A 13,573-nucleotide genomic window follows, 5' to 3' on the forward strand; every position below is an offset into this window, starting at 1 on the left:
ACACCGGATATCTGGAGCCGACTGAGTGAGAAATCTATCCTTTAAGATCACTTTTCCCTCTTCACTTTCGGGATCAATCTCAGTGAATCTGCGAAGGCCTTCTCTCAGTCTATCTAGGAATTTACCAGGAGCTTCCTTCTTCTCCTGTTCTATGTCTGCCAATTTGCCATAGATTAAAGGCTTAGAACACGTCTGCCTAAGTCCCTCAAGAATACATCTAACAAAATGACTCTGATCCCATCTTCCTTTAGCTGTGTTGTAGTCCCAGTCTGGTTCTACAGTTGGGACCGCCTGATTCCCAGTGGGGAGGGCCGCTATCTCGTTCTCCGTCTTCTCTACTGATTCATTACCAAGCCATTCATCTCCATAAGCAACCGCTTTTCCCAAAACTCGAGTCTTTGACTCGGGAGTCAGCGTTTGTCCCAAGATATACATCACATCCTTCCAAGTGAGGTCATAAAGCAGAGTAACACCTTTAAAAGCTCTAATATATTTTTCTAGGTCCTCTAAATAGTCTCCCAGATCCTCCTTGATTCTTTGTATTTCTTGATAAGACAAAGGCTTATTAACTCTCACAGACTGATTATTTTTCCCTGTGGGTGTTTCATAAAGAGACAACAGCTTGTGTGGCTGTTCCTCAGTCTTTCTGGCTGCTCTGCGAATATGATCCCAGGGATAGATTGGAGAAACCTGTTTTTCCTCTTCTCTTTGTCTCCTGTCCTCCATCTCATCTCTTACTTTGATGGTCTGAGTTTCTACTGAAACCAGAGTAGTCTGAGGTCGTACTGAGACAGGAGTTGTTTGGACCTCCACGTGGGCAGTTTGAATCCCAGTTTGGATTTCCACTGAGACCAAGGCAACCCTTCTGAGGGGGGTTCTCTAGCTTTCAGTTTGCTCAACTTGGAGCCCCAGGTACGGGGGCAAAGTAAGAGGACAGGAGGGAGCTGAAGGTTTCACGCCCAAATCTATACCCTTAGGACATAAGTCTGGCATATTTCGCAGAGAGAAAAAGGGCAACACATATGCTACTTCTACCCGTTTCCCTTGTTCCTTACAGAACTGGTCTAATTGTAGAACAGCATTATACTTAAGAGACCCTTCAACTGGCCACCGTTCGCCGTCCTCCAATGGATACCGTGGCCATGCAGTATCACATAGGAAGACCAGGTGTGTCTTCTTTAAGCCCTGGGGATCAAATCTATCCCAGTTTTTCAGGATACAATTCAAAGGAGTGAGGCTGGAATTGTTAGCTCCCATCTGTAAGAGAGAAAAAAAGCAACCAGTGCCATTTTTTCTACCAGAGGCGTCCCTCCCTGCTCTAGATGGGGGTGTAGACAGACGTTACACCAAAAGCTTTTCCTTCCTGGTCGGACTTAGTCTGTCCCTTACCGACGCAGGCGCTGTACTCGTCCCTCCCGGTTCTACCACCGAGATGGGGTGGGGATGTACCAGGGGTAGACTTGATAGCATCCCTACTTGATGTCCAGCTCTTCACCTTTAATCTTGCTTGCCTCTGATATCACCCGGGGTGAATCAGAGTAACCTTCCAGAATGCCTCCCAAGCTAAGACTACTGGGGGAAACATTCGTCACCTGAGTGCCTGTGCATGACCCTGAGTATTTCCTGACCACAATAAGGCCGACACAAACATAAAGCTGAGATGTTCTTTCCAAGCATCACAACACCAGTATAACAGCCTCCTCTGATCCACTAAGAGTCAGCGTTACCAAAGAAAAAAAAAACCCATCGCAGTCCCAATCTGAGTAACCTTTAACCTCAGATATGTTCTGGGAGCTAGAGCTCCATCTAGCTTCCGAACTTTCGATTCCTAGCGAGGCTAGGCGCTTTCTTGACTACCAATTCAAGTTTGGGACCTAAGCCACAGTACACAATAACAGTATAGATCACAAGTCCCTTGAAAGTCTATGATTCGATAGATTAGGTTAGTACTTCTAATTCCCAAGGAGTTGTGAAATGGTCAAAGAGACCAAAAAGTTTGACCGAGAAAGGAGAGTTCGGTCCACACGCTTTGCCCATTTCTGGTCCATTCCCGAAGGAGACATTGGGTGCCTCTTGGCATTGGCAGGTCGGTATAATGCCCCGACAGGTTTCTGCCATAAGCCGTATTAGATCACCATGGAACCGCAGAGCAGGGCTCCTTACTTGCTTCATGCAGGGCATGCCATTCATTCACACAAGCACATGGTAGAGTTAGTAAAGCACAGTAGAAAATGTGTTCTCTAAGAGAACAAAGAACTAAAGCTCCAAGCATCCTTACCTTGTCCTGAAGGATCCCGGACGAGCCCCCAGGATGAAAGGTTGTTGTTGAATCACGCGAAGACACCAGGATTCTTGGCCCTCGGAGGAGAGGAATTCAATCCGGGGCCAGAGACAAGGCTTGATCGCTCAGAGCTTTTGTGTAATAAAGTTCTATTAAAGTATAAAGGAGATAGAGAAAGCTTCTGACATAGGCATCAGAAGGGGGCAGAAAGAGTACCCGCTTGCTAGTGTTAACAATGAAGTTATATACTCTCCAATGAATCCAAAGAGTGTCTGGAGGTTGTAAAGACCTCACCACACCTACTCCCATAATTTACATTTTAAGATAATAGAATTAGCCAGAGGGTTTAACCCAAAGACTGTCCTTAATCCAGAGACTGTCCTCAGGCAGGATACATTATTGTTATATAATACTAAGGAATGTAGAGAAGGAAAGGTTTGTCCTTTCTTCCCCCTTGAGAATTCCAGACCCCTCTCTCCTTGGGGACCCCTAGACTCCCTATCAACCTGCCTAGGAAATGACTCTCTCAGTTCAAAGCCCAGAAGTTTGAAATAATTTGGTCTCTTTGGGGAGTTCCAATGATGTAGAATGGTGTTCAGGAGAGAGAGGGTGGGAATAATGCTGCAAGGAAGTCAGATCCAAGCCATGATCTCCAACCTTCCATCCCTCACAATGTGTGTGACTCTAAAACTCCCCATCTGGGTCCTCTATTGACCATATCATTAGCTGGTCAGTGTTCATCTTGACCTTGCATGGCAGATGTTTATTATCTGTCACTGGAGCCTGGGAGCCTGGCCTGGAGAATGCCAACTTCTTCATTTACCTTTAAAACTGGAGAAGCCTCTGCCTTCTCTCTTCATGAGACTGTTCTCATGAAAACTGCAGAAGTCAAGATGGGAGTAGGGAACAATACTATCCACCGCCTCAGTGTGTGATGACCTGCCCTCTGCTCCCTTGAGTTGGTTCCGGTGGAAGCCCCTCCTCTTCTTCTGTTTGCCAGGTCACTCAGAATGTCCCATGCTGGCTCTTCCTCTCTCCTTGCTCTCTGCTTTCTGATTGAACACTTGAGATTCCCTTCCCCCACAACTGGCTAATTTCTATTCAAGTTTCTGTTTAAAATTTTATTTTTAATTTGGGGTTGGTAGATGCAAACTATTACATAAGGAATGAATAAACGATAAGATTCTACTGAATAGCACAGGGAACTATATCCAGTCTCCTGGGATAAGCCATAATGGAAAAGAATATTTAAAAAAACGAATGTATATGTGTAAAATGGACTTACTTTTCTGTACAGCAGAGATTGGTGCAACACTGTGAATAAACTCTTTCTGTTGTTGTTGTTTAGTTGCTAAGTCATGACTGACTTCTTTGTGACCCCATGGATTGCAGTCTGCCAGGCTCGTTGTTCATGGGATTTCCCAGGCAAGAATATGGGAGAGGGTTCTACTTCCTTCTCCAGAGGATTTTCCAGACTCAGGAATCGAACTCGATTCTCCTGCATTGCAGGTGGATTCTTTTATCACTAGGCTGCCTGGGAAGCCCAAAGTAAACCATACATCTATTAAAAAGAATGTCAATATAGAAAGCACACAGAAATTAACATTTTTTAAAAAATAACAAAATGAACTTCTCTGTCCTCAGAATACAGCTTACATTTTGGAGCATTTCTTGAGTCTCAGAAGCCATGGGAGTAAGCCATGAATAAAGGAACATCAATCATATCTGAATACTGTGTTGATGGTCCTGACCAGCATGAAACTCAAGACCATAAAGCAAAGTGTATAAAGACTGCAAAGGAAGAAACAAAACTTTTTATTAACACAGATAATATGATTGTCTACATAGAAAAACTGACAAATCAAAAGACGGAATTTTTTAGGATTAAAAAAGTTAGTAAGTTTCCTGAATACAAAATCAATATGCCAAAATTAGTTGAAGGCCATATACAGAGTTTGAAGATGTAATTTTAAAATCTAAGATTTATAATAGTCAAACACACACACCATTTCTATCTATCTATCTGTCCATCTAAGCACATAAGACATAAAACACTTGGGGAAAAGTTCAGTAAACTTTATGTAAGCCCATTATGGTGAAATTACAAAAACCTTTTGAAAGATACTAAATAGCTAACCGAATGAATAGAGAGACTCAATATTATAAAGATGTCATACATCTCCCCCAATTGAGCTATAGCTGTAATGTAATTCCAATGAAAATGTCAATAGGATATATCATATAATTTGACAAGCTAAAACCCCAAATCTAATTGGAAGTGCTAAGGTCAATAATAGTCAAGACAAAGAAGAAAAATGGGTTGTATGGCCTTTCCTCTGCAGATATTATGAATTACTGTAAAGTTAGGGTAATTAAGTGATGGTGACATTAGACATAGGCAAATTGACAACCATCAGAATACAGGGATCACCAACAGCCCTGACAAATATGGAAACCTGATTTATGGGAAACCTGGTGCAGCAAATCTATGGACAAAGGAGAGACATCTCAAAAAATGGTGCTAGGACTCTGGGTTATCAATAAGGGGAAATAAATTGAACCCCTAAATCTCCCTATACATGAAAATCAATTCCAGGAGGATTAAATATGAAAGATGAAACTGTAAAGCATTTAGACGATAACAAAGGAAAAAGCCTGTAAGTTTCTTTCTTTTTTTCTTTTTCCCGGCCCCGCCACCTAGGCGAGTGAGGCCGGGCCACAGGAAGAGAAAATAAGGCCCAGTAGACCCGCTCCAGCCTGTAAGTTTCTAAGCAGGGAAAAAGACTTCTTAAACAAGACACAAAATGCAAACACAGGAGCAATGGCACAAGAGACCAACAGAACTAAAATTTTGTAATTTGAGAACTATTTGGATTCTATTTGTAAGGCCTCCCCAGACAGCCATTTTTCTTTTTTGCATTTCTTTTCCATGGGGATGGTCTTGATCCCTGTCTCCTGTACAAGGTCATGAACCTCATTCCATAGATCATCAGGCCCTCTATCTATCAGATCTAGACCCTTAAATCTATTTCTCACTTCCACTGTATAATCATAAGGGATTTGATTTAGGTCATACTGAATGGTCTAGTGGTTTTCCCTACTTTCTTCAATTTAAGTCTGAATTTGGCAATAAGGAGTTCATGGTCTGAGCCACAGTCAGCTCCTGGTCTTGTTTTTGCTGACTGTATAGAACTTCTCCATCTTTGGCTGCAAAGAATATAATCAATCTGATTTTGGTGTTGACCATCTGGTGATGTCCATGTATAGAGTCTTCTCTTGTGTTGTTGGAAGAGGGTGTTTGTTATGACCAGTGCATTTTCTTGGCAAAACTCTATTCGTCTTTGCCTTGCTTCATTCCATATACCAAGGCCAAATTCACCTGTTACTCCAGGTGTTTCTTGACTTCCTACTTTTGCATTGCAGTCCCCTATAATGAAAAGTACATCTTTTTTGGGTGTTAATTCTAAAAGGTCTTGTAGGTCTTCATAGAACTGTTCAACTTCAGCTTCTTCAGGTTACTGGTTGGGGCATAGACTTGGATTACTCTGATATTGAATGGTTTGCCTTGGAAACAAACAGAGATCATTCTGTTGTTTTTGAGATTGCATCCAAGTACTGCAGTTTGGACTGTTTTGCTGACCATGATGGCTACTTCATTTCTTCTGAGGGATTCCTGCCCGCAGTAGTAGATATAATGGTCATCTGAGTTAAATTCACCCATTCCAGTCCATTTCAGTTCGCTGATTCCTAGAATGTCGACATTCACTCTTGCCATCTCTTGTTTGACCACTTCCAATTTGCCTTGATTCATGGACCTGACATTCCAGGTTGCTATGCAATATTGCTCTTTACAGCATGGGACCTTGCTTCTATCACCAGTCACATCCACAGCTGGGTATTGTTTTTGCTTTGGCTCCATTCCTTCATTCTTTCTGGAGTTATTTCTCCACTGATCTCCAGTAGCATATTGGGCACCTACTGACCTGGGGAGTTCCTCTTTCAGTATCCTATCATTTTGCCTTTTCATACTGTTCATGGGGTTCTCAAGGCAAGAATACTGAAGTGGTTTGCCATTCCCTTCTCCAGTGGGCCACATTCTATCAGATCTCTCCACCATGACCTGCCCATCTTGGGTTGCCCCATGGGCATGGCTTAGTTTCATTGAGTTAGACAAGGCTGTGGTCCTAGTGTGATTAGACTGACTAGTTTTCTGTGATTATGGTTTCAGTGTGTCTGCCCTCTGATGCCCTCTTGCAACACCTACCATCTTACTTGGGTTTCTCTTATCTTGGGCGTGGGGTATCTCTTCACAGCTGCTCCAGCAAAGCGCAGCCGATGCTCCTTACCTTGGACGAGGGGTATCTTCTCACTGCCGCCCTTCCTGACCTTCAACGTGGGATAGCTCCTCTAGGCCCTCTTATGCCCACCCAGCCACGGTGTGGGGTTGGTCCTCCCGGCCACTGCCCCTGGCCTCGGGTGTGGGGTTGCTCCTCCTGGATGCCGCCCCTGGCCTCAGGCTTAAGGGCATGGGGTATCTCCTCCTGGCCTCCATCCCTGAAAAGAAGAGAAGTGAAAAGCAAAGGAGAAAAGGAAAGATATAAACATCTGAATGCAGAGTTCCAAAGAATGGCAAGGAGAGATAAGAAAGCCTACTTCAGTGATCAGTGCAAAGAAATACAGGAAAACAACAGAATGGGAAAGACTAGAGATCTCTTTAAGAAAATCAGCGATACCAAAGGAACATTTCATGCAAAGATGGGCCCTATAAAGGACAGAAATGGTATGGACCTAACAGAAGCAGAAGATATTAAGAAGAGATGGCAAGAATACACAGAAAAACTGTACAAAAAAGATCTTCATGACCCAGATAATCACGATGGTGTGATCACTGACCTAGAGCCAGACATCCTGGAATGTGAAGTCCAATGGGCCTTAGAAAGCATCATTATGAACAAAGCTAGTGGAAGTGATAGAATTCCAGTTGAGCTATTCCAAATCCTGAAAAATGATGCTGTGAAAGTGCTGCACTCACTATGCCAGCAAATTTGGAAAACTCAGCAGTGGCCACAGGACTGGAAAAGATCAGTTTTCATTCCAATCCCAAAGAAAGGCAATGCCAAAGAATGCTCAAACTACCGCACAATTGCACTCATCTCACACGCTAGCAAAGTAATGCTCAAAATTCTCCAAGCCAGGCTTCAGCAATATGTGAACCATGAACTTCCTGATGCTCAAGCTGGTTTTAGAAAAGGCAGAGGAACCAGAGATCAAATTGCCAACATCCGCTGGATCATGGAAAAAGCAAGAGAGTTCCAGAAAAACATCTATTTCTGCTTCATTGACTATGCCAAAGCTTTTGACTGTGTGGATCACAATAAACTGTGGAAAATTCTGAAAGAGATGGGAATATCAGACTACCTGATCTGCCTCTTGAGAAATTTGTATGCAGGTCAGGAAGCACCAGTTAGAACTGGACATGGAACAACAGACTGGTTCCAAATAGGAAAAGGAGTACGTCAAGGCTGTATATTGTCACCCTGTTTATTTAACTTCTATGCAGAGTACATCATGAGAAACGCTGGGCTGGAAGAAGCACAAGCTGGAATCAAGATTGCCAGGAGAAATATCAATAACCTCAGATATGCAGATGACACCACCCTTATGGCAGAAAGTGAAGAGGAACTAAAAAGCCTCTTGATGAAAGTGAAAGTGGAGAGTGAAAAAGTGGGCTTAAAGCTCAACATTCAGAAAATGAAGATCATGGCATCCAGTCCCATCACTTGATGGGAAATAGATGGGGAAACAGTGGAAACAGTGTCAGACTTTATTTTTTTGTGCTCCAAAATCACTGCAGATGGTGACTGCAGCCATGAAATTAAAAGATGCTTACTCTTTGGAAGGAAAGTTATGACCAACCTAGATAGCATATTCAAAAGCAGAGACATTACTTTGCCAACAAAGGTCCAGCTAGTCAAGGCTATGGTTTTTCCAGTGGTCATGTATGGATGTGAGAGTTGGACTGTGACGAAGGCTGAGTGCTGAAGAACTGATGCTTTTGAACTGTGGTGTTGGAGAAGACTCTTGAGAGTCCCTTGGACTGCAAGGAGATCCAACCAGTCCATTCTGAAGGAGATCAGCCCTGGGATTTCTTTGGAAGGACTGATGCTAAAGCTGAAACTCCAGTACTTTGGCCACCTCATGTGAAGTGTTGACTCATTGGAAAAGACTCTGATGCTGGGAGGGATTGGGGGCAAGAGGAGAAGGGGACGACAGAGGATGATGGCATCTCTGACTGGATGGACATGAGTCTGAGTGAACTCCGGGAGTTTGTGTTGGACAAGGAGGCCTGGCGTGCTGCGATTCATGCGGTCTCAAAGAGTCGGATACGACTGAGCGAATGATCTGATCTGATCTCTGATCTGATTTGGATTCTGCCACTCTCTGGGCAAACTTGTGACACTTAGGCTGGGGAAGAGGGCTTCTGAGAAGCACATAAACTGCACCTCATACATGGAGATTGTGAAAGCTATTAGGCTTTGTTACAAAGCAATTAATCAACACTTACCAATGGTTAGTTTGTCAGTTTGCACTGAGAGCATTTTAGTTGCATAAGAATGTATGTGCTTAGTCTCTCAGTCATGTCCATCTCTTTGTGACCTCATAGACTGAAGCCCACCAAGTTCCTCTGTCCTTGGGGATTCTCCAGGCAAGAATACTGGAGTGGGTTGCCATGTCCTTCTCCAGGGGATCTTCTCAACCCAGGGATCAAACCCAGGTCTCCCGCATCGCAGGCAGATTCTTTACCCATTGAGCTACCAGGGAAGCCCACATAAGAATAGGAAGAGCATTATATTCTTTTTGAGTCTACAAATATTTACAGAAATTTAATTAACATACAAGGCTATCTGAGATTAGATTATATCACCGCTCCAACATTTACAGATTGATGCACTGGCAAGCATGCTACTGACCCACCTAGTATGTAATATATATGTAAAATTATCAACTACTGTATCAAAACTGATTTTCTTTAAATATTTGGGGTCAGTGTACACTGTAGCTAGATTTGTCTATCTTTGCTTTAGTTGATAGTATGATTCTATTAATTTTTATCTTTAAATATTTATTTCACAGAAAATAATTGATATATATCCTAAAGCTAAGGATAACTTTGGCAAAAATGGGTCAATAATACATCCTAGAGATTGCAATACAGTCTGTGCCTATTGGGACTGATTCTAAAGGCTTGAAAATGTTTCTGCAGTCAAAAATTTTCCAGTGACATAACTTTGCCTGCAGTTTACTATAAATTTCAGCATATTTGGTAAAACTTTGAAAGGTATTCTGCAAATATCAGAGAAATGACTGAAGGATAGAAGACATTGAGACCTTTTCATCCATTGCTTTAAAAGGAGTGTCAGGTCTTGGTGAAAAGGATGCAAGCATTCAAACTGTTCTTTACATTATTTTCTGTAAAGCAAGACCAGCATCTTTTGTTATTTCAATCCTGGCATTCTTCTTTAAAATTTGACTCTTTTTCCTATGTAAGTGTTGCTAGTCTATAATTAGTTTCTACTCTAATTATGCTCATCTAAAAAAACAAAATCTCATATAGCTGTCATTGTCTATTTTATTTAAACTCAATTTTACTTTATTTTATTTATGTTTTTGATTGCCCTGGGTCTTTGTGGTGGCATGGGCTCTTCCTTGTGGTGTGAGAGCTTCTCTAGTTGTGATCCACAGCTCCAGATCATGTGGACTCAGTTCCAATACCGGGCTTTATTGCTCTGCAGCATGTGGGATTTTAGTTCCCCATCCTGGGATTGAATCTGCATCCTCTGCACTGGAAGGCATATTCTCGACCATTAGGCCAGTAGGGAAATCCTTATGAGTGACTATTTTAAATCGACTGCTCAAACATAGGAATATGTATCACAGCACCAGTGTTAGACGTATAAACTTCTCCCAAAACAAGCTTGAAAAATTTCAGAACATAACATCTTATTCTTTTATAATAACAAATGCATGTAATTGAGTTTGTGTTTGGGGGAGTTCGCTGTACAAATGAACAAATGAGAGTTTTCCAAATTAACCTCAACATACATTTATTTTTAATTTATTAGAGGATAGCTAGTAAAAAAAAATCTTGCTATTAAGCTTATATATATGTTGTTAAAAACCAGCATTAAACATAGCAAGTTTTAGAACATAGACCAATAAAATATATTTTTTCAAGGAGAAATATTTTATCACTGACCTTGTACAGTTGCTGGCATTTAGTGACACAAAAAAAGCAAATGAACTTTAGTTTGCTTTATCATTCTTATAAATTCTCTATATATAGTATGTCATTTTATTTTTTGTCCTCTGAGAGACCACTTTCACTTCCTAAGCTTAGTTTACCAGTCTGCACAATATTAAACAAAATAACCTTAAGATACACAGATATTTATATATTGAATTTTTAGCTATTTAATTCAACATAGGTCGTGAATCTTTCTATTAAAGTCCTGTTTTGGAATTCTTCACATCTGGTGAGCCTGAACCGAAAGCAGAATGTCAACTTTGCCACCTCAAAATTTCACAAGGATTAAAAAAAAAGTTCCCAAATCATGTATAATATCCGTGATAAATCACTTTCAACTGAGACATAAAAGGAATGTAGAGTTCGAAGAAAAGAAGAAAGCGGGTTTTGCGTTGTTTTGTTGTTGTTTAAAGAGGTATCCACAAGGCCCTGGCTTCAGCACGGGCTTCAGAAGGCTTTCATGTTCTCTAGTACAGCCCTGGGGCTCCGCGGAGTCCCAGAGGGAGAAACTGCCTTTGTGCTCAGTCACCCCTCAGATTCTTCACTTTCACCTATGCCTTTGACCTCTGCAAATTCCTTACTTTCTTACCAGCTGAGAGAATGATTAAAACTATTTTCAAAATATTTTTCTGTCTTATTCAGCTTTTAAGTTGTTTGCATTTGAAAAGTCATTCAGGGCACCTACTCTGCCATCCCTCTGGACATTGACAGCTTCTAAAGAATGTTTTTTTTCTTCACTTCCTCCAGCATGACTCTCCGATGTCCACAACTGGCTCCTATCACCGCAATTTATGTTCTCATAGCTTTGTGCACTTCCTCTTTCGTAGCAGGTCCTTATAATATTTGTCTCTCTTTTCCAACAAACTGTCAGCTTCCTGAAGCCACTCTGCATTGCTTCCTGTAATGGCCCCATAGCTTCACTTGGATACATTCAAGATCCTCTTTCTTGCTTGCTTCCTTTCTTCCTTCTTTCTTTCCCTACTCAATTCTTTTTTCTCAGTCACTTTTTCTTTATTCATTCCTTCAGTAAATATTTAATGAGAGCCAACTGACCTATTTAAACAAGCAGCTAAAATACAATGTCCTAAGAATTATAGTCCCCTTCATGGATCATGAATCATGGATCATGGAGCATGGATCATGGCCTTGTTGTGGCGAAGTGGTTTACATAACTCAATGAAGCTATGAGCCATGCCTTGAAGGTCCACATTACTTTGCCAACAAAGGTCCACATATTCAAAGCTATGGCTTTTCCAGTAGTCATGTATGAAGAAAGCTGAGTGCTGAAGAATTGATGCTTTTGAACTGTAGTGCCGGAGAAGACTCTTGAGAGTCCCTTGGACTGCAAGGAGATCCAACCAGACAATTCTAAAGGAAATCAGTCCCGAGTATTCATTGGAAGGATTGATGCTGAAGCTGAAGCTCCAATACCTTGGCCACCTGATGTGAAGAGACTAGAAAGCCTGGTGTGCTGCAACCCATGGGGTTTCAGAGTCAGACACGACTTAGTGACTGAACAACAATTATGGTCTGAGAATTATAAGATGACATAGATGTGTGTGGGGGGTTATGCTTAAGCTAAACTTGAGAAATGTAGGGAGAACCCACAGAAGACTTTATAAATTTCCCACAGCAATTATCCACTGTTTAATACTCTTCTTTCTACCCTCTCCCTTTCTCACTGTCTTCTCTCCCTTTATATTCTCCCTGGAATCATCTCCCAAAGAAACCACCCAGATCAAACACCTACCTCAGGATTTGCTTTTAAAGAAAGCCATATGAGTAAATGGATAGACCATTGTTCCAGTCTTTCCCTGTCTTTCACTCTACTGTGACTTTTTAGTCTCAGATCTTACTGTTACCTCCGTCATTTTCACCAAGTTTTTCAAAGTAAACTTCTGAGAGAGAAGCTTATTTTTCCCAAATCCTCTTTCATAAACCAGACTCTTCCTCCATTCATCATAAGCCTATAGACTGGCTATTTCAGGGTAAGGCACATGTTCCCACCCCAGTTCAATCCATTGTGGTTGGCTGCATAGGGTACAGAGGGCTGACCTCAGTAACATCTACTGGCAGAGAAATGAGGTGGCAGGCACCCATGGAATTCTCCAGGCCATAATATTGGAGTGAGTAGCCTTTCCCTTCTCCAAGGGATCTTCCCAACTCAGGGATCAAACCCAGGTCTCCCACATTGCAGGCAGATTCTTTACTAGCTGAGCCACAAGGGAAGCCCAAGAATTCTGAAGTGGGTAGCCTATCCTTTCTCCAGAAGATCTTCCAGACCCAGAAATTGAACCAGGGTCTCCTGCATTGCAGGTGGATTCTTTACCAACTGAGCTATCAGGGAAGCCCCAATAATATCTCAGTTCAGTTCAGTTCAGTCACTCAGTCGTGTCTGACTCTTTGCGACCCCATGGACTGCAGCATGCCAGGCCTCCCTGTCCATCACCAACTCCTGGAGCTTACTCAACTCATGTCCACTGAGTCGGTGATGCCATCCAACCATCTTATCCTCTGTCATCCCCTTCTCACACCTTCAATCTTTCCCAGCATCAGGGTCTTCTCAAATGATTCAGTTCTTCTCATCAGGTGGCCAAAGTATTGGAGTTTCAGCTTCAGCATCAGTTCTTCTAATGAATATTCAGGACTGATCTTCTTTAGGATGGACTGGTTGGACCTCCTTGCAGTCCAAGGGACTCTCAAGAGTCTTCTTCAGCACCACAGTTCAAAAGCATCAATGCTTCAGCTCTCAGCTTTCTTTACAATCCAACTCTCACATCCATATGTGACTATTGGAAAAACCATAGCTTTGACTAGACAGACATTTGTTGGCAAATTTATGTCTCTGCTTTTTAATATGCTTTCTAGGTTGGTTGTAACTTTTCTTCCGAGGAGGAAGTGCCTTTTAATTTCATGGCTGCAATCACCATCTGCAGTGGTTTTGGAGCCCCCCAAAATAAAGTCTGTCATTGTTTCCATTGTTTCAC

This window comes from Bos indicus, chromosome 6, assembly GCF_029378745.1.
Source record: "Bos indicus isolate NIAB-ARS_2022 breed Sahiwal x Tharparkar chromosome 6, NIAB-ARS_B.indTharparkar_mat_pri_1.0, whole genome shotgun sequence".
Lineage (NCBI taxonomy): Eukaryota > Metazoa > Chordata > Mammalia > Artiodactyla > Bovidae > Bos > Bos indicus.